The 22834-nt window shown below is 38.5% G+C and overlaps 1 protein-coding gene across 1 annotated transcript in view; it reads right to left on the bottom strand.

Annotated features, from left to right (window-relative positions):
* Window positions 1–22834, bottom strand: part of si:dkey-122a22.2 (uncharacterized) — a 60427-nt gene that overhangs the window by 12625 nt on the left and 24968 nt on the right. The window lies entirely within an intron of this gene.

Below are 22834 nucleotides of genomic sequence, written 5' to 3'. Positions count from 1 at the left end.
GATGGACTGCATTAACGCAGCGATTAAAATGAGAGCATGAAGCGGTAAATGACTTCTCCCTGTAAGGCCTAATGTTGCACAATGACAGCTCATTTACCAGACGTGAACAAAAGCCTCAGAAAACAGTGTTTAATCCCAGTACAGAATGAGTGGAAGTCATGCTGAAATAGAGGAATGCATGCAGTAAGGAAACGCAAAGGTTAATCTGAATGCTGCTGTTCGTTTATGCAGCATTAAAAAGCTCAGAGCTATATGTGATATGTGCTACCTACAGGTAATATACTGTTATTTAAAAACATCAAAAATATATACAATTACAGACACAATTTAGGTTTTAATAAAGCTTCTATTATTGTTTTAAGTTGAAAACAGTTTGGGTAAGTAAAGCACTTTTTAAATCTAAGCTTACTGTAAATAAACAGATGTTTGATTAAACTGGCATGTGTTTTGGCAGCATATAATATATAATATATATAATAAAAATAAGAGAGAAATATGAGAAACCTCAGGAATATAATCAAGAGGAAGATGGATGATCACAAGCCATCAAACCAAGCTGAACTGCTTGAATTTTTGCACCAGGAGTAAAGGCATAAAGTTATCCAAAAGCACACTGTAGCTCAAAGAGCAGCCCTTTCTCCAGAGACTGTGGACATTCTCATCTTCTTAAAGAAAAACTTAAAAATATAAAAATAACAGATGTTTTGTCTAGCCTCAAATATGTTAATAGTTTTGGTCCCTTAAGGAGCATCTTTCTCTCAGATAAAGTTAATAATATATCTTTATTAAAGAAAAAAACTTGTCGTTCTCAGGGACCGAAAAAGTCTTAAAGTCTTATTTTTCATGTTTAACTGTTATAGTAGGATAAAGTTCAGTTTGTTAAGGCTCTAATTGTTCTATTATTTTTTACATGACTGTTCCTGTATTTTTTTTTTATTATTTATTTTGTTATGTGCACACTGTTGCTACCAAAAAAAGCCACTAGATGGCATTACAAATATATCTAAATTAAATTATTTTAATTTGACTATTAGTGCCTCTACTGTTGTGTTACAGAACACTTTGCATCACTTATATAAAGCCCCACCTTTTGAAATAAGATATTGTAAATTTGATGAATCAAACCAATGACTGACCATAGACTAATCTAAAACTGGCATAGGCCTCTCTGCTGTAAAAAAAAAAAAGAAAAGAAAAGAGAAAAGATTAAATTGAGAATCGAATCGTGACCCTAAAATCGGAAATAAAATCGAATCGAGGATTTAGAGAATCGTGACACCCCTAATAAACACACTGTTGTTTGCTAAGAACTAACTTTACAAAGGCTTTAAAACAAAAGAGATTGGATAAAGGATAAAGTCTGATCAAATTGAACATCAGTCAGGATTCCAAACAGTGACGTAACCTGTAGCCTAGAAAGTGATGCTGTTGAGCTGGTAAGTTCTTGTTTTGTACAAGTTATTGTTGGTATGAATGGGGTTCTGCTGTTATAGCCACGGTGATCTGCTGTAAGACAAGCTTTGTTAGGAATAGATGCTTCATGTATGGTATATATGATAGAATCATGATATTTAAGAAATTACTGTGGGTGGCAATGTCTTGTATGATGTATGGATCCAGGAAAGTTAAATGCCCATTAAAATCAGGCCTCACTCCAACTCTGATATTTCATGTCGCCTTGCCATGAGCACACTGACCATTGTTCAACCCCACTCACAAGATTACACCTCACATTTTACACTTTTATACAGGGGTTTCTTTTGCCATATCAGTGTAATAAATACATCTAAAAATGCAGTACCTAAAATGTGATTACCACTGACAGTGCTGTATTATGGTGGTCATATGTCTCTATATAGATATTTCATTTTTCTGGTGTCTTCAGTGCCTCCTGTCATAACTCATATCATGGCACCTCTGGAAGAGCAGCTCCACTGTAGATCTGTCAGGGAGACAGGGCTGTGTGGTGAAGGGCTGAAGGAGGCTGAATTAGAGGGGCATTAGGACGGGGGGAGATGTGTTCGGAGATGTGTTCGGGGGGGGTTGTAACTCAAGAGGCTCCATCGGTTTCAGCTCACTGGTGCCGTGAATTGGCTAGTCTCAGCCTACAGAGCCCAATCAATAATCACACACACACACACACACACACACACACACGACCCACATTTACAAGAAACAGAAACCGACAATGACAATATATCACAAATCTGATTCTGCTCTCCGTCTTGAGTTAGCATTAACATTTACACTATCTGACAGAAGGTCTTATCCAGAATGACCTAAAGAACTGCACCACTGCCTGCCTGGATCCTTCTCCATATGCCAGTGCTAATGGACCACAGGCTGAAGATGCAGTCATCAAGACAGTGTTCACTAGATTGGGGATTGTGTATTACAAAAAAAGCCCCCCAGCACTGATCTGTGGAGCAGTGGAACTGTGTTCTCTGGAATGAAAGTGACCATGCTTCATTTAGTACTTTTGGAATGACAGTGTTTCTTGTAGCATCTAGAACTTGGTCATCTAGTGCTCATGTAGGTGGTTGGTGTGGCGCAGTGGATAACACCACTAACTGCTAGTGAGCTGCCACATGTGTTAGACTGGGGTTCAATTCCCGGTCTGGGTGACTGAATGCTGTGCTACACCAATAAGAGTCCTTGGTCAAGACTCCTAACACTACACTGGCCCACCTCTGTAATAGAAATAACCTTGTAAGTCACTCTAGATAAAAGTGTCAGATAACACACATTTTCTCATGGTCAATAAGTCAATCACGACTCACAATTTTACATACATATATATAAAAGCCTTCAAAAACACATTTAAACATACATATGCATGCAAAGTGAATTTAAGAGCATTTAAGAAACTGTGGAAGAACATGAAAACTTTACTACAGTAAAATAAAATATCAAAACTGCACAAAATTAGATATATTTCACTTCTCTGCATATCTCTGCATTCAGAGTACATTAGTAAAAAAAACTCTCCACCCCCCCCCTTTATATATAAACATGAGTACAAAATCAGATGAGCATTAATTATTAAAAAATATATATATTAAATGTATTTTTTTTTTTACAAGTTGTATACAACCCGCCCAGTGTGTCAATAAACATTGCAACATATAGTTTACATTGTCAACCTCATGTTAAAAAAAAAAAAACACCTTTCTTAAGTTTCACTAAACGTCAATGTCATTCTATTGGTTTAATTTAAATGACACTTTGGCTTTGTTCACATTACCATGCTAAAGTGACTTTTTCACTTTTTTTTCATGCTAAAGTGAGAGATTTTTTCCTCAATGTGGTTCAGATACTATTTTAAATACGATTTTTTCTAAATCAGATCTGAATCACTTTCATATGTGGTCCTTAATTGGCTTTTATGCATGCGCTACGTGCTTCTCTCTCGTATCCACACATCTCTGGGCTTTTTTCACCTCCTCGAACTGAGCATGTACTTCAGACCAGCTGTTTGCTGTTTCTCCACTCCAGCAAAAGATGCTCCACAAATGAGCAGCTAACGCATCCATTTCCCTTTATAAAGCTACGATTCGTGTCTCTAATATGAGCTTTTTTGTTGTTGGTGAAGAATGAGACGTTTATACTTGTATCAATGTGCAGCATGTGAGGCGTTTCAGGGACAGATTTGTTCATATTACACACAGATACAGATCACTTACATCTGTAAATGTCAACCGTCAAGATCTGAGCAAAAAAAACGGTTTTGGGCAATGTGGCTTGTAATGTGACGTACATTTGGACGCAATGTGAAAAAGAACTGCCAGGTTCAAAGTATGTTTATAAAAAATCAAAAATAGATTTTTGATTAAAAATAGTTTTTTTGCTGCAGAGTGATAAATTATCTTAGTCAATTACAAGCAGGTTTGTGCTACACATGTCTGTGGCGTAGGTCCATTGCAACAAGGCAAGTAAACCAATCAATTGCTTAAGGCAGCTGGCCTGGGCCCCCCATACTACGACTCGTTATGAATTAAATACAATGACAAACTGTGTGAGCGGCACCAACCCTTTAAATTCTGTGCCGGAAAATGCAGGAAAGTACAATGATACTGCTATCAGAATCTCCCTCAAGGGGGCCCCTCCCACTAGTTACTGACATTAGCCTTTCAGCCAGGTTAGTCATTCCTGCAGCCGGCAAAATATGAAACATATATATGAAGCGAAGTAATACTTCACAAAGTCAGAAAAGAAAAAAAGTAGAAAAACAGGAAAAAACAAGACAGCTTTAAGTGAGAATTTAGCTTGGGGCCACCAAATGTCTTAAAACATTTATGGAATTTAGCTGACATTTATCCAAAGTGAGTTACAAGGTTATTTTCATTACAGAGGTGGACCAATGTAGTGTTAGGAGTCTTGCCCAAGGATTCTTATTGGTGTAGCGTAGCATTCAGTCACCCAGACCTGGAATTGAACCCCAGTCTTTCATATAATGTGGTAACTCACTAGCAGGTAGTGGTGTTATCCACTGCTCCACACCAACCACTAAGAAACGGCTCTGTGTGTGTTCGCTACATAAGAGGGATAAAAACACAAATGGTACTAACAGACATTTTTAACTGAATTTTAGCTGTATATCAAGCAAAATGTGCATTTTACTCACTTCACTCTTTTACTACCATTACAAAACACTGGACTGCAGGGAAACGTTTTAATACTAAATAGGGGTGGGCAATATTATATCGTATACAATATATCGTAACACAGAAATATCATGATATTAAAAATCCGTATCGTAATAATAGAGATGTTCTGTCTTAAAATTAGTCTATTATTTACTGTGAAGCTTTAAGTGTATTTATTGTATAATTGTTTAATTTGCAGTTTATATGCATGCACTAAATATTCTGCAATATTTTTTGCTGCATTATATTATTTTATGCTATATTATTTATTTTGCCACATTATGATTATGCTGTTATACTCTTATACTATACTCCTGAAATTAATTAATTTTTTTTCTGTTTTCCTATATCGCCAAGTATATCGTTATCACAAAATACACTGAAATATCGTGATATTATTTTAGAGCCATATCGCCCACCCCTTGTACTAAACATTTAGACTTTAAGAGGTGAACCTCAAACTCCTCAGCAGGAAAAATTTTTTTTGGAAAGTTTGTGTCAGTAGAAGGCAGCAGTGTTGGGAAATCACAGGTCTCCTTATCCAGCGGGTCGTGAAACTCGCCGCCTTTCACATTCAAAACGTTCATATAGAGAAATGAAAGACGCTCGGCCTGACACTCGTCTTTTCTCACTGCCCCTCCATCCGTTTCCAAAGTCATTTCCGCTTTCAATTTAGATCTCACCTCCTCCTCCTCCTCCTTCCCACCACCACCATCTCCCTCTCTCTCCCTCTCTTTCTGTCTCTCTCTCTCGTCAGAGAATTCAGCGCTCCTGACATCTTTTTTTTTTTTTCCTTCATCTGGACACTTTTCCTTCACCCCTCCTCCCCCCTCTTCCAAAAAAATACTACATCCTGTGTCAGAGCGCGGCACGCTTCGATTTGGAGTCAAATCAGTCCGCCGGCATTGACATTTTATTCCGAGGTTCGCTCCCATTCAGTCCGGTTTTTAATTCTGGCCTGGAGGTGCTGGATTATGCGCAGGAAGGCATGCGTGTCAAAGGGCAATTTAGCGGAGGAAAAGACAGCCTAGATTGGCGGGATGAATTAAACAGATAACGGCGTGGCGGCCGGGCTCGGGAAGCGCCGATGTTGGTCATTTTCTGATGTACACCCCCACCCACCTCCTTACCCCCTCTTTTTACCCCTCCTGTCTCCCTCTCTCCTTTGGTGCTGATGAAAGTGATGAAATGAGTTTGGGCCTGTGGACTTTCTGCTCTTTGACTTTTCCATCTGGATTAGTGCAGCCTGAATGGAGTCTGTTTCTTTTGTACGGAGAAAAACGCATGACCCACTGTCGGAATGTCACACACTCTCACTCTCTCTCTCTCTCTCTCTACCTCTACCTCTACCTCTTTCTGTCTCTCTGTGTCACTCTCTCACTCCTCTGTTTTGCTGTCTCTCCCTGTGTTGCTCTCTCTCTTTTCCCCTCTTTCTCTCTGACTCTCCCCTTTCTCCTTCTCCCTGCTTTGCTCTGTCTCCCCGTGTTGCTTTCTCTTGCTATTTTTTATCCTCTTTCTCTCTGTCTCTTTTTCCTCTTTTTCTGTCTCCCTCTCTCTTTTTTCCTATTTCTCTGTTGCTCTCTGCCGCTTTTTCTCTTGCTCTCTCTGTCTCTTCCTGAGGTTGCTCTATTGCTGTTTTACTGCCTCTCCCTTTGTTGCTCTCTCACACTCTCTCTTTCTTTCTGTCTCTCCACTTTTTTCTTCTGTCACTTTTTCTCTCTGGCTCTCTTTTTTTGCACTCGCTTTTTCTCTTGCTATTTTTCTGTCTCTCCATTTTGCTCTTTTACTGTTATGCTCTCTCTTCTTGTGTTGCTCTCTTTTTGCCCTCTCTTCCTTTCTGTCTCCCCCCATTTTTATTCTGTGTTGCTCTCATTCTCTCTTTCACTCTTTTTTCCCCTCTCTCTCATTTTTTTCCTCTGTGTTGCTCTCTCTCACTTCTTCTCCCTGCTTTGCTCTTTCTTGCTCTTTTACCACTCTCTCTCTTCCTCTGTCTTACCTCTCTTTTGTTCTCTTTTTTTTCTGTTGCTCTCTCTCGCACTTTCTTTTTCTTCTGCTATCTATCCGTCTTTCCATGTTGCTCTCTCTCCTGTTTTGCTGTCTCTCCCTGTGTTGCTCTTTCTCACTTTTGTTCGCTCTTTCTCGCTCTCTTCTTCCCCTCTCTTTCTCTCTCTCAATTTTTTCTTCTGTTTTGCTCTCTCTCTCTCCTCCCCGTGTTGCTCTTCAACCTCTTTCTCTGTCCTTTCTTCCTCTTTTTCTGTCTCCCCTCTTTTTTCCTCTCTCTCTTTCTCTTTTGTGTGCTATCTTACACTCGCCACTTTTTCTCTTGCTATCTCTCTCTCTGTCTCTCCATGTTGCTCTCTAGCTGTTTTACTGTCTCTCTTTCTCTCGCTCGTTCTCTTTTTCACTCTTTTTCCCCTCTCTCACTCTCTTTCTCTTTCTTTCCCCCGCTGTCTCTTTATCTCCCTGCTTTGCTGTCTCCCTGTGTTTCTCTCTCTCTTGCTCTTTTTCAACTTCTTTCTCTGTCTCTTCACTCTTTCTCCCCCTTTTTTTTCCTCTTTCTCTCTGTTGCTCTCTCGCTGTTTTGCTGTCTCTCCCTGTGTTGTCCTTTCTCTCTCTTGCTCTCTCGGTCTCTCCCTTTCCTTTTTTCACTCTGTTGCGCTCTCTCCCTCTCACTCTTTCTGTCGCTCAGTCATGCTCTCTCTCCGTGGTCTCAGCAGCTGCAGGTCTGATAAGTACCTTGAATAATCTGCATTGCCTGGTTGCAGATGTTGCCCCCTACCATCGCTGTCCTCCATGTTCAGTAAGAGGTCACAGAAAACTGGACACCAGTGGATCTGGTTTCCTTAAAGCAGCACAGCACTTACACCATCCCAGATATTACAGACCAAGCTGTTAAAGGACACTCAGCATATCGTTTTACAAGAGCAAAAAAACAAAACAAAGTCTAAATCGATCCAAACTAGAGAGAGTTCTGCTCCTTCAGGAACTGGGAGTGTGACTGCAGCTCAGCAGCGTGGCTAACATGTTGTATATGTGTTGGTTGCTAAGGTGTTGCTATGGTATAGGTGGTGTTTGCTAAGGTGTTGCTCGGTGGTTGCTCAGGTGGCGCTATGGTATAGGTGCTGGTTGCTACTGTGTTTCTATGTGTTAGTGTTGGATTCTAAGGTTTTGTTATGGCACAGTTGTCAACCCAAGAATTTGAACCACATGAACTGATGATTTGATTGTTTTTGGCTGCATTAATTCGATTTGTACAGTGAGACACACGAAGAGCCCAAAATATCCAAAAAGTGGACAACTTTGTCAACCCCCCACCCCCCCCCCCCCCACCCCCCCGTCAAGAAAAGCATCCCCTCGGGATATTGATTAGTGAAATGAGATGAATTCAGGTTTATTTGGTCCAAAAAAAAACAAAATAATGTCAGCGGATTGTCTCAGCTTTTAAGCCACATAGTGCACACTCCAGACTCCAGACAGTGGGTGCTTTTCCTGGTGGGGGTGCTGAATTCGGAACAACACTGGACTCTCACGGCTGGATCTTAAAACTGGCACTTTACCAAGAATATGGGCATGTAAAGAAATTAACAAGAGGTGTTTAAGTGCCTCTGTGGTCATGGAAGTAAACAGGGTAAGTACAATTACTTCACCCATTTTCGCTGGCATTAATTAGCCTAACTAGTTAGTAATAGTTCAGGTAGTTGGATTATGGAGATTCATAGAGTTAAATTTGACTACCACAATCTAAACCTACCTAGATGTGAGATACGTTCATGTTCTGCTTTTGGAGGTGTGGTTTGACTAAAGTGTCGGGAACAAATAATATCGTTGTCTGTTTGGTTAATTTGCAGGCTCTCTGAGGGAGTCAGATCCCAGCGGCATCTTTCTGGAATTTCCGAAGTGATTTACTTGAATTCATAAAGTAAAATAAATATGTGGTGTCATTTTTAATTCACTTTTACATCTTTAGAAGCTAAAATAATGTGAAATTTTCAACAAGATGCTTTAGGTGGTGTCTAGCCTTTAACATTTTGAAATCAAAAATTGCTACAATGATTTTTTTAAGAATGTAATGTAATGGCCACAATACCACGGGTCAAAAAACGCCATTTATCTGAACCACGCATGCAGGTTTATGTTCATTAGACCACAGTCTTCTGGAATTACATTTCATTTTAAAGTATTTAGCAGATTTAGCAGTATTTACATATTCCAGATATTTTAGTATCAGATATTCAGATATTACCAGAACTGAGCCACACAAAAAACCCTATTGCATCAATCTGCAGGTAAAACACAATTCCTAGAAGGTTGTACCATGTGGCACAGTGTTCACAGTGCCACAGTGACTCACAATGAAGCTCTGGAGTGGTACTGCCATAACTAAAAAATTGTAGTAGTGGTGGACTTTATGGCCTAAATTAAATAATATCACTATATTTCATGGTGTTTTCACAATAGTGATACTCTTGCCGATATGACAAAACAGTGAATTAAAAATATATATATTTCAAGAATACACTACTGCAAGAATAAAAAATAAAAATGTAATTTTATCATTGCATACGATATAATATGGCTCACCTATATTGCCTATATATTTTATTTTAACCAAATTAATTCTTGATACTAAAATGTGAAAATAGGGATCACAATGTAGTTTTCAAAAAAAATGTGGTTTAAGATAAGTATGATCTAATTTTATTTTATTTCAATGGCATAACAATCTATGTTAAGTCACTTCTTATTGTTTTTATGTTTTTTTTATCAAATTGTATTATAAATAATAACTGTAAAGGACTAAAATTAAGAAGGATAAAAAAAAAATATCAGAGAAAAGTAATTTGCACGGGACAAACATGTCCATCTAACAAAACTCATTAAATATATGATTTTAAATAATTCATTATACATCGACAAATGTTTCTACAGAGCTTAAATAAAAGGTTTATTTCTAAGACTGAAAAATAAAGAAAAGAAGAAGTCAGGAAAAATCCTAACTCACTTCTTCAATGACCCCTGAAATCTTACATTACATTTCCAAACTGAATTTATATCTGCAACAAAAATAAACACATTAATAAATACAAACACACAAACTATCAGTCTGAAACTTGTACAGAATCCACATGCAGCGCTGAACACAGCCACGAGGGGGCAGTATCCCCCCACTCTGAGACAGAGGAGCAGTATCAGGTACCCTCACAGTCCTACCCTGAGTGACTCAGAGTCAATACTATAGATTAGACAGAGGTAAATACACCAGGGCCTGCACAGCCTTGCTTCATTAGCGGAGACTGGCAGCAGTAGCTACAGCGCTAGCTGTGCTAATTACTATTAATTGGCATCCTGGATTCCCCTTTGAAATCCCGAGGGGGGCCGACACTTTGTGCGCAGTGTTCACCTAATATCCTGTTAATGAAGGCTTGGATTTCGGGGCCACTCATGCTACCCACCTCAGACTGTCTGCTGACTTTCAAAGAGCAGAGCAGAGCAGACAGCATCTGAACACAGGTTGAGATAACTGCTGTAACTGCAGTGCTGTCAGTATATGTACAGGTGCATCTCAAAACATTAAAATATCATTGAAAAATTACTTTATTTCAGTAATTCAGTTCAAAATGTGAAACTCATATATTATATAGATGTATTAAACACAGAGTGATCTATTTTAAGTGTTTATTTCTTTTATTGTTGATTATTATGGCCAATAAAAACCCAAAAATCAGTGTCTCAAAAAATTAGAAAATTATATAAGACCAATTGGTACTTTCGGCAGTGTGGGCAGTGTGCCAAGTCCTGCTGGAAAATGAAATCTGCATCTTTATAAAAGTTGTCAGCAGAGGGAAGCATGAAGTGCTGTAAGATTTTGTGGGAAAACAAAACTGCACTGACTTTAGACTTGATAATAAAACACAGTGGATCAACACCAGCAGATGACACGTCTCTCCAAACCATCACTGATCATCAGTAAATTTTACATTTCATTTGTAAATCAATGAATCAGAGTCTGGAGGAAGAGTGGAGAGACACACAGTCCAAACTGCTCGAGGTCTAGTGTGAAGTTTCCACCAATCAGTGATGGTTTGGAGAGTCACTTCATCTGCTGGTGTTGATCCACTGGGATTTAGTATCAAGTCTAAAGTCAGTGCAGTTTTGTTTTCCCACAAAATCTTACAGCACTTCATGCTTCCCTCTGCTGACAACTTTTATGGAGATGCAGATTTCATTTTCCAGCAGGACTTGGCAAACTGCCCACACTGCCAAAAAGCACCAATTGGTCTAAAATATTCTAATTTTCTGAGACACTGATATTTGGGGTTTTTATTAGCTGTAATCTATAATCATCAACAATAAAAGAAAAGAAAAATGCTTAAAATAGATCACTCTGTGTTTAATACATCTATATAATATATGAGTTTCACATTTTGAACTGAATTACAGAAAGTCACTTTTCAAAGATATTACAATTTTTTTAGATGCACAGCAGTTATCTCAATTTAATGAGGAAAGAGCATATTCTTTCACTGCCTCACACTTTTACGTGATCAGACAGAGACAATACACATCTAAAGCCTGTGCACGTAATACAAGAAAAACAAAGTACTCGTTTAGAATTAATGGTGAGCAATATGGCATTGTGCATATTAATAGAGCATCATGGCACGATGAAGTTTTAAAGTACTGGATGTACTCAAAACTTTATAACCCTTGTACAACAGTATATTAGACCTATTCATCTTTAGACTATTACAGTCCTGTGCTGCACAAAATATTGGACAGATCTTAAATTCAGTTTTTTCATTTTTTTTAAATGTTCTGCATTGTATATTAATAATAAAGTCATCCAACCTAGGAAAGAAAAACATCTAGAATTATTTAGTGAACAAAAAAGGTGTTAAACAAAACAGAATATGTTTTATATTTTAGATTCTTTAAAATAGGCACCTCTTGCTTAGAGGACAGATTTGCATATTCATTTCTTGTCTCTTAATGTGTTTGGGAGCATCAGTTGTAAAGTAGTGAAAAGGTAGATTTACAGGTATACAGTAAATTAGGGCTGCAACTAATGATTATTTTGGTAGTCGACTAATCTTAGTCGATTAGTCAACGATTATTTCATCATTTCATATCATGTCCTCCATTTCCAAAAACAACAGAAAAAGAGCTAAACATGAGATTTAAAAGGCATTTAAATGTCCACATGTTGTTTAAATGTGAAGAGTACTGATATTAAGTGAATAAATATGTAATCTGTTGTGTTTGGGCACTTTTGGAGACACAGACCCTGTTTCTTCTGTCCCCAGCACTTTGTGTAATGCGGTACTGTTACAAATTAACGATTAGTCGACAATGAATGACATTGTCGATTATATCAACTAATCATTGCTGCTAGGCCTGGACAATAATCTGATATCAGTATTTATTGCGATAAGAAATCTTTCAATAACGGTGATATCAGTTTTGTGGTATATCGATATGTATTATTTACAGAATCTGTCACGGACAGGCGTGTTACTGGCGTCAGCTCGCCACACAGCTGAACACAATCAGCCCCCGTAGGCATGTAGCCAAATAGGCTAGGCTAGGCAAGGCTAGGTTAAAATGGCTAGGATCGGGTCCGCTTCGCTACGCAGCTAAAATGTCTCGCGCTGGAGCCAAACGGAGCCGGGACGAGCGGATCCAGGGCTAAGGTAGACTCGGTTCGGCCGGTCGCGGGTCCGCTCGCTTGCCACTATGCTGCAAGTTGTGCCGGAGAGTGGAGCCGACCAGCAGCGGTAATGTTAATACATCTAATCTGTTCCACCACTTAAATATTAAACCACTTAAGTATTAAAGTTTTTGTGAAAGGAGCTTTCAAAGACTTAAATAAAATTTTCAGACAGTAGGAGGTACAGATTTCCAACAGACAGACAGACAGACAGACAGACAGACAGACAGACAGACAGACAGACAGATAGATAGATAGATAGATAGATAGATAGATTTTTTTGGCCATATCGTCCAGCACTAATTGCAGCCCTACAGTGAATAGCTCTATTTGAGTAATGTTCTACTCCATATTATGGCAAAAAAAACTACTCAAATAAATAAGGGGGAAAAAAAATTGAAAATCTGAAAATTTTCAAGTGCAGTCACAAAGACCTTCAAAAATATGAAACGATGAAACTGGCTCTCATGAGGACTTTCCCACAAAAGGAAGAGCAAGATTTGCCTCTGTTGCACAGGATAAGTAAATCAGAATGACCTTTTTTCCAAAGTGTTGCTAAGCGAAACTGGGTATTGTATCGAAACCCACAACCTTCATAAGGATATTCTTGCACCAGGTAGTCAAAATGATACGTTGTAAAGATCTTAAAGTTTTCAGCGTTTTGCTGTAATACAGAGAGGTAGCAACGCTGGAAAAAGTGTCACAGTTGTCCTAAAACACTCTCACATTTCCAGTCTGGCAGCGGTGCTGTGTCATATTTCTCATTCTCCATCCTCTCAGCTCTGATCCCCAGGAGTCCTTCAGCCACTGGCCTGTTCAGTCACTTCTCCAGAGCACAGCTACAGTACATGTGACACTGCAATGTGTAGGAGTGACTGTGGGAGTGTGTCTGTCATAAACTCAGACCCATCACTGAACTTTTTGCTGAATATGAGAAACAAACCCCAAGAACAGCCTCACAAACCCTGCAGCAAGACTGCAGAATATGGACTGACTCCCACACAGTAACAACTTCTACAACATGATGTTCCCAGATAAAATACTTTCACTAACTCCATTCCATTCTGGAACACAAGTCGTATGATAGTCATGACAGTCCATGTGGGTCAGGGGACGACCATGATCACCACACTGAAACAAACCAGATCCCAATCCAATACCTACAATACCTTACTTACTTACTTACAATTACACTTACTGTATTTTTCGCTCTATAAGGTGCGAAAATAAAATATACCAGAAAATAGACGTGTACCGGATTATAAGGCACATTATGTGACACTAGTAAGGAACAGGGGTGTTGCCAAGTTTTTCTTCTAAGTTAGCAGGTCTCACCGCTGGGTGGCCAGACCTGTAAAGCTAAGCTAAGTTAACAAAACTGTAAGTTTTGTCAAAACAGCTCTGGATGTTAATCTACACAGATTTCTCTACTGAAAACTGTTCATTTGGGTGAGTAAAGCGCTTCCGTTTATTTACAGTAAGCTTAGATTTCCAGATTTCCACTAAAGCGGAAGCATTACATTAGCGGCTAACCGCCAGTGTGTAATGCTAATGCTACTCCAGCAGGCTACGGTCCGATAATACTCGAAAACAACCATCCACCTGGAGGACACTGCATCGGACACTGACAAATTGACCAAGCACAGAGTCTGAAAATACACATCTGTGCATACGGTCATAGACAAATTCATATACACTTACACCTCCAGGGCAATATAGAGTATCCAGTTTACCTGATGTCCATGTTTTTGGACTGTGGGAGGAAACAGGAAGCCCCGGAGGAAACCCACGCAGACACGGGGAGAACATAGAAACTCCACCCAGATAGGGACCCAAGACCCCAGTGGTAGGAGATGAACGTGATAACCACTAAACCACCATCTGAGTCACCATCTGAGTAGGGGGACTGCCATGGCCACTACACCACAATGCATCAGATCCTGTACTGATACTTACTACATCAGGATTGATCACCTGGGTATAGCAGCTGCTAGACACTACACTATAACAAGCTAGATTTTGTTCCAGTACCTACAAAGTCAGTATAGACCATATTAAGGGTAAAGGGGGCCACCATGGTCACTACACCAAAACAACACGACAGATCTTATGTATGCACCTAGGAGGTCAATGATTTGAGCAGCGAGCATCAAGCTTTCCCAGGGTCTATCTTTTAATTATGGATTTTTCTAAAATCAAGAGTATCAAAGAGTATATCCGGCTTTTGGTAACTTTCTTTACTGTCCAGCAAAGGTGTTCCACTAGATTGTGGAGCATTACTGTGAGAATGTAAATGCATTCTCAAGTGATAACTGAGGTCATAATGCACGTTGATTGCACCAGTAAGAGCAGAGTGTGAAGGTTCAATTAGCAGGGTAAGAGCACACATCCGACGAACCACATCCAACAGGATTAACTGTGGACACTGTAAGAGGAAGCTGTCTGAAAGGGATGTTCGGGTGCTAACCTGGATTGTATCCAAAAAACATAAAACCACGGCTGCTCAAATCACGGCAGAATTCAGTGTGCACCTCAACTCTCCTGTTTCCACCAGAACTGTCCGTCACCACAATAAATTATTGTGGTCTAAAACCAGGTGATTCAGTTTCATGGTCCAGCCCCTGTGTCTGTCCTGAGAACCAATGTTTTGAGGATACCTCCCGCAGAGATACATACCCGATATACCATCTTGATGCATGCTGTATTTGTTTGAGATAAATTAAAATGCTGGAATTATTACTTTTCAACATATTCACATGTTGTACTCCTGTCTTTTTGTCAGTGAACAATTTCCATCATGATATGAAAATACTGGTAGTTCCGGTCAACCTCCCATGCTGGAGTCTGAGTTTTTTGTTGAGTTTTGTTGTATTATTTGGTTTGCATCCTCCGAGGCTGGTGAGGTACGGTCTGTTATAAAGAGAAGTGCTGCCAGAACAGACCCGGAGTAGACATTGAGCTTGGCTGATTCAACGGCTGAGTCAATAACGTGGGTTTGAAGTACACTCCCAGAGCATGTTGGGCAAACAGAAGGAAGAGGAACTATCAATATGGCTTTGAAGGCCTTCGTCTAGTTCCTTTTAGCCAAACTAAAGGACCAGAGGAACAGAACAGGGTGACCAGAACACACAATTAGCCACTCATTTAAGTTTATGGCATTAGGTTTTAAAACTTTATGAATATGAACTTGTTTTCTTTGCATTATTTGAGGTCTGAAAGCTCTGCATCTTTTTTGTTATTTCAGCCATTTCTCATTTTCTGCAAATAAATGCTCTAAATGACAATATTTATTTGGAATTTGGGAGAAATGTTGTCCGTAGTTTATAGAATAAAACAATAATGTTCATTTTACTGAAACATTTACCTATAAATAGCAAAATCAGAGAAACTGATTCAGAAACTGAAGTGATCTCTTACTTTTTCCAGAGCTGTAAGATCCCATAGCAAATTAAATAATAATAGATAAAACTCAAATACTCTATTATGTTGGTTCTGTGACCATCAACATTGTGTATTGAAGTTACAAATGTAGTCAAAATGTTATATTAGACATCACTGCTGCCCTAGCAAGCATAGTAATGGAGCATCAGCTCTCCCCCACAGTCACTTTATAACTGTTTTCCTAACAACACAGAGGAGGAAACAGAGGCGATTAGATCAGCACTGAGTGTTTGATAATTGCCTTTTGCCTATTGCCTTTTATCTTCAACAGAATTCATTTTGCTTTCTAACAAATAAGATGCAGCAAAACTGCAGTCTGTAACACAGACCCCCAGCTCTGGGTAATACGATCAGTGAGAAAAACACAGCAATATCAGAAAGCAATTCTTCTTTAAGTGACTCACACACTGTACATGTGTTACTGAAATGGACCAGAACCCTTTCTGACAGGACATGGGGCGAGGGGGGGGGGGGGTCCCTACTCTACATGATGAAACAAGAGTTCCCCTAATCCCCAGCCAATGTTGACCATTTCCTGTTCCATCACAGAGATCTGCCACATATTTTCCTCCTGATTAGGTTCTGTACTGAAGAGCAGCCACAATTACTCTACCTATCAGAACCTGCCTGACCATAACCTTTTTCAAAACGCTGCTACTAAACAAGCATGCTTTCTTCTGAGGTTTGCAGTACAGTGACTTAAAAAAATACAGTATTTTTCACACTATAAGGCACACTTAAATTTTCCCAAAAATTATGAATTTTACCAGTCAGATATTAAGGAGCAGTAAAGCCACTCTGCTGAAGTCCAGCGTTATACAGGAGTTTCAGTTTAGTTCTCCAGCACCGAGACTTAAGACTGGAGTAGTATTAGCATTAGCTGATAAACACGCTAAATGCTAGCTAGCTCTTTTGCCATTCAGAGGTGAGCATTATTGGCCTGTTGGCTGCTGTTGCTACCTCCATCTAGCACTGCTGGAGCAACATTAGCATTAGTTATTAACTGTTCTAAATGCTAGCTCTTTGGCCCTTCAGAGGAGAGTATACCGGCCTGTAGCCTGCTGCTAACCCTGGCTAGCATTTGCATTAGCCGCTAACCGCAACGCTAGCTCTTTTTTGCCGTTCAGAGGCGAGTATATCAGACTGTAGCCTGCACGTTTACCATGTTAAAACAAGCTACGTGGGATGAACCACTAGCTAATATCACCCTGGCTTACAGGAACACTCAGGGTTCCTCAGTATAGCACTGTCGGGCACGCTAACCACGGCTAGCCTTTGTAGAAATATGTTAATCTAAGGTTACTCTAAATAAAATAAAGCACTTTACTCACCTAAACAAACAGTTTTCAGGAGAGGAAACTGTGCAAATTAACATCCAGTGCTTATTTGACTTTAAAAGAAAATGTTTTTTTTTTTTAAGAATTACAGTTTTTTTGAGTTAGCTTAGCTTAGCTTTACAGGTACAGGTTTACCTGTTGAATTAGAAGGAAAACATGGACACCCCTATTCCTTTATAGTGTTGCATAATGTGCCTCATAATCCAGTAAAAAAAAGACCAAAAAATAGACGTTTATTGATAGTGCGCCTTATACTGCATAAATTACGTTATGAAACTATAAGTAAATATAGTTACTGCCAATATATGTGAAGGTTCATCCTAACAAAACAAATACCATAGCCCACGTGTTATTTCTTTATTGTGAGATCAACACTTGTGTTACTGTACAAAGAGTCACTGGGCCAAAAGAGTTTCAAGTTGAGATGATATGAAGCTAAATATATTTTTCTACCAGAACGACTCTGAAGACAAAAGTGCAATGGAGATATTATGTATTCAAACAGATATATGAATAGGTTAAAGGAATGCCATAGCATGGAGTCTCCTGGTACAACTTTCACAAGCTTTCATAACCAAATACCCAAAGTGTGTCTGTATACTAAACAATAATGCAAAAGGTTATGAGGCAGCAGTTTACAAACTACTCATAAAGTGTTACATCAGAGGATGGCTTGGGAACACCCACACCTGTATAAGTTGTGGGGTGTTATCTTGTGAGTGAGGATAAACACTCATGTTGGAGTTGGAGCGAGGCCTGAGAGTGGGTAATAGATTGGATGGGATATTCCATTTATGAAGTTGTGCGGTCATTCAACATTTCCCAATCCACAACGTGACGTTTACCAGGAATGTATCATAGAAGGCATTAATTACCACCCACAGTGGACAGTGCAGTTGGATCACGACTGGTGGCATCTGGCTAGAATTGCCCGTTAAAACAGATGAGAAAATCTGGCAGAAATCACATCCATATTTAATGCACAAGACCCCACATGCATATCCCACAGGTCAGTGCAGTAATCTATAGCTTCCAATGGGCATGGCAAAAGTCATGGGACATGATACTATCAAAGCATTTTTAACAGATACAACAGAAACTAAAAGGTAAAGTTGAGGTCTGATTACTAAGAAGGCAAATCAAAACCCATGTTGGAATTTAAAGGTCCTTTATGAAGCTATATTCAGAAATATGACCTTTCATTCTTTAAGTTGTGTTATAAATGGCGGTGTGTTTAAAAAATTGATTCTTCGATTTAAATCGATCTTCATTTGAATTATCCGATATCGATTAATATAAACCTGAATCGACCTTTAGAATTAGCCGTTTTTTTAACGTCTCGCGTTTTATCTCGCGAGACCATCCTCGTGAGCACCGCCCTCTGGCTGGGGTGATCTGAGCTGGAGCACGGGGATGCAGCAGGAGTCGCACTGCAGGAAGTTTCTGTATTTCCACTCACTGCTGCCTGTGTTTATCAAACTAGTACATTAAACACTGTTTTAAGTCATTTTCAAGTATTATTTAAAGTAAGACCTGACTGGCTGAATACACCATTAGCTTAGCGGGTTAGCCAAATCTTTGGGGAAGCGAATCCCCCTCCGAGCACCAAATGCTGCTGGTGCTCTTAACTACAGTGGCCATTCCAAACCTGTATAGAGATGTAAAGCGCAGTGTCCCAATTAATTAATCCACATAATATTATTAAAAAAATAATAATGTAACTGTTGTGTTAAGTCTATAATATATATAATATATAAAATATAAATAATATAATATAAACACTAATATTTTAATAATGGAAGTTTAAGTGTTCCTTGTATAATAACATTACATTTTATATTTAAACTACAATTTTTATTTTAACTGAAATTTCCCTAAATGAATCGATTTTGAATCGAACGGGACCTTGTAAATCAGTATCGAATTTAACTGGGAAATCAGTGACGATACCCACCCCTAGTTATAAAGTGTTATAAACCTTCTGTAAATCAGGCCACCTCATCCTCGCTTAGCTATTTACAGTAACAATGCTGAACCAAGGTTCCCAAACTTTTGCTACCACTGTATATAACATATAAAAACTTTTGATGGACACTGTATTCTAGTACAAAGACAAAAAAAAAAGAGAGAGAAAACCCTATAGGAGCACCATACCTCTCTCCTCCTCCCCTTTCATGTTCATGTAGGGCATCTCCAGAGATGGTTAACATGGCGTCCCGTGGGACGTAACAGAGCTCCTTTCAGCACTAGTCACACTTAATGAGAGCACTTTGAAGTGGAAATCTTGCAGCGTCCGCACAAGCCCTGCTAGCGCCTATGCTGCCCACCACAGGTTTACTATCGGCCCCTACTGAACACTACACATTTATCTTCAGCTGAACAGCAGCGCCAAGAAGAGCCAGTCCACAATTACAGCCAATTTAAAGCAAGTGAGGCACTTCCTCAGACCTGCTTCTAACGTATCATGTCTCACAAACGTGGCTTTAGAGTTCACTGAACAGAACTTGTTGAAACAAAACTTAATTCAGCTTGTAGGCAATTAATGAGAATTAGGTGTCAGGTATCAAGTGTGGAGAAAATGCATTTTATTTCTGACTACGTTTTGAGAGACTAAAGCAAATATTACACTAATTAAAATACAGTGAGATGCCCAAATTTAAAACAAGAACTCTGGTGTAAAATTTACTTTTGGTGTAGTAAAAAATGATAGAGAGTACTGACCTTGGTGGAATAGCCCACCTCCGCTCTCCTGCAGCTTTCTGTATTGAAAACTAGCGTGTTAGCTAGCTTGCTATTAGAGGTCTGCAATTATATCAGGGTTCATACACTTTTTAACCAATACATTTTTTATGACTTTTTTCATGACTTTTCCATACCTTCAAAGCAAATTTTCATGACTATACAACTTTTAAAACAGTGCAGACATAAAACCAAAAATCAACTAAAACTATTTTCAAAACTGATTTTAGTAAGCCTAAAATTAATCTAGATCCTGAGAGCTCCATTGTGTAGGTTTAAATTATTGAATTAACTCTAAACTGATGTATTTTTTAGCATCGATAATATTTTATCCATCGATAAATGAAAACACAAAGTTTTGTCAAATTATCAAATTTCCATGACTTTTCCAAAACTTTCTGGGTCTTTTTATTTTTCCAAAACTTATCCAGGCCTGGAAATTGCTATTTTCAAATGACTTTTCCAGTTTTTTCCTGACCATATGAACCCTGTAATATCTTTCAGAGCTGTGTCCATTAAACATGCACACATTTAACACTCTGTTTTTACTAGTTCTTTACAGTTTAAACACAGTTCTATATATTACTTGTGGTGAGTTTAAACAGGCTTTACTCTTTCATTAACATTTATAACATTAGTTAGCCTAACGTTAGCTAAATAAGTGTTATGGAGATACTGTACTCTGTCCACTCCATTAAAATTAAGTTATATGTTACAGTAACTACAGACTTAAATGGAAAAAAAAAACTTTATTTTCTTCAGGGAGGTAGAAAAACTGTTAAAAAAAACATACAATTATCCTAGAATCTCCTAAAAATAACACCCAGCCCTGTGAATGTTTCCTATAATATACTTTAATATAGGTATATCACACTTCTAAAATGTATTGCAAAATTAGTCTTGGGGCCTAAATGTTTAGCTGTTCTCACCAGTAGGAAGTACAAATGGAGTATAAAAGGAGATAATCGTGGCTAATCGACTAATCGAACTAATAATCCGCCGATTAGTCGACTATGAAAATAAGTAATTCGTTGTAGCCAGTCACTGTCATTACCACCAGACACTGCACTTAATGCCGTGTGATATATTTAGAGGAACTTTAAATCTCTGGACAACTTCAAAATTGTTCAAACACCCATAATTCATGTCTTCTTGACATGAGCAAGCTGGCCACTTTTTTCCCCACACTTCACAACTTATACAGGTATGGGCATTCCCAAGCCTCCTTCTGAGGTAACACTTCAAGATCAAGTTACATACGGCTATCCCCTGACTTCTTCCAGCTCTTACCATTAATGAAGAGTGAATCTTCTCAGTGAGTGCACTCAAGAATTCAATAACTGGATTCCTGCCAACCCCCAACAATAATCTCACCGAAGCTTGTAGGGTAAAGTTCCCGATGCAGCTTTTTGTATAAGAGGGTTTATACATGTTTTAACCAATACATTTTCCTTTTTTTTTTTCATGACTTTTCCATGCCTTCAAGGCAAATTTTCATGAGCATACAACATGCAGACATGGACAATAAAACCAAAAATCAATTAAAGCTATAATCAAAACTGATTATATTAGGTCTAAATTGAATCAGATAAAATGTTGACACCCAATCTTTAATAATAAAATGTGTGTCAGATCCTGAGAGCTCCATTGTGTAGGGCTGAACTACTGAATAAACTCTGAGCTGATGTATTTTTTTTAGCTCAAAATAAATGTTCTCTTTTGATAAACTGAAACAAAGATTTGTAGACCAAATTCCCATGACTTTTCCAAAACTTATCCAGGTCTGGAAATAGATATTTTAAAATTCCATGACTTTTCCAGGTTTTTCATGACCGAACGAACCGTGGTATAAACATGGTCCTTCTTTACCAGTTAATATGGATATTTCTTTTTTTTATGGTCTCTATGGCGTCTGTCCTATTTAATAATATTTGCAGGCGTGCACAAACTGCAAAAATCTAAAGAAATTAGAGTAAGAACATACATGTGCAAAGAAATCTGATTACTGAGCTATGCTACGTTACCTAGTGTTACCCCTGCTCTTCCCTGCATTAAAGTGTAAACATGGTTCCACTTCTATAATGCATGTTTTAGTGTCATACTATGTAAGAAACCACATTACCATCCAATGAAAGCAATTCTAAAGAATATGGAGCAATTCCAGGCACCAAAACAATTAGTCTATTTGACCTGATTCTGTGCTTTTCCACTGGCCTCCTGTTATAATGGACTGTAAGGGTGCATCTTGGAGAAATGCAATTGTTCACATTGTTGCATATTTAACAAAATGCACCACAACTTAAAGTACCCAACAACCCTACAAGTATTTTACTCGGCTGCAGACAGTATGAATCAAAGGTATTTTATGTTTTATCTGCTCAACTTTATTGCATTTATGAAAATACAGTACAAACCAAAAGTTTGGACACACTTTCCCATTCAATGCGTTTTTTGTTTTTTTTTTCATGACTATTTACATTGTAGATTCTCACTGAAGGCATCAAAACTATGAATGAACACATGTGGAGTTTTATGTACTTAACAAAAAATGAGCTGAACCCAATCCAGATGGGGCCAATAAGTGCTAAACACCTCTGGGAACTCTTTCAAGACTGTTGGAAAACCATTTCAGGTTACTTTACCTCTTGAAGCTCATTGAAAAAATCATGCCAAGAGTGTGCAAAGCAGTAATCAGAGCAAAGGGTGGCTATTTTGAAGAAAGTAGAATATAAAACATGTTTTCAGTTATTTCACCTTTTTTTGTGTGAGAATTCAGTGAGAATCTACAATGTAAATAGTCATGAAAATAAAGAAAACGCGTTGAAAAAGAGAAGGTGTGTCCAAACTTTTGGCCTTTACTGTACATCCATTCCTGCATTTCTACCTGCAACACATTCTAGAAAAAAGATGGGAAGGTAAAGCATTTACCATTTTGTAATGTTGCCATTTCTTCTTACAAATGC

Source organism: Astyanax mexicanus, chromosome 1 (genome assembly GCF_023375975.1).
Source record: "Astyanax mexicanus isolate ESR-SI-001 chromosome 1, AstMex3_surface, whole genome shotgun sequence".
Classification (NCBI taxonomy): domain Eukaryota; kingdom Metazoa; phylum Chordata; class Actinopteri; order Characiformes; family Acestrorhamphidae; genus Astyanax; species Astyanax mexicanus.
This window is presented reverse-complemented; position numbering and strand designations above follow the sequence as displayed.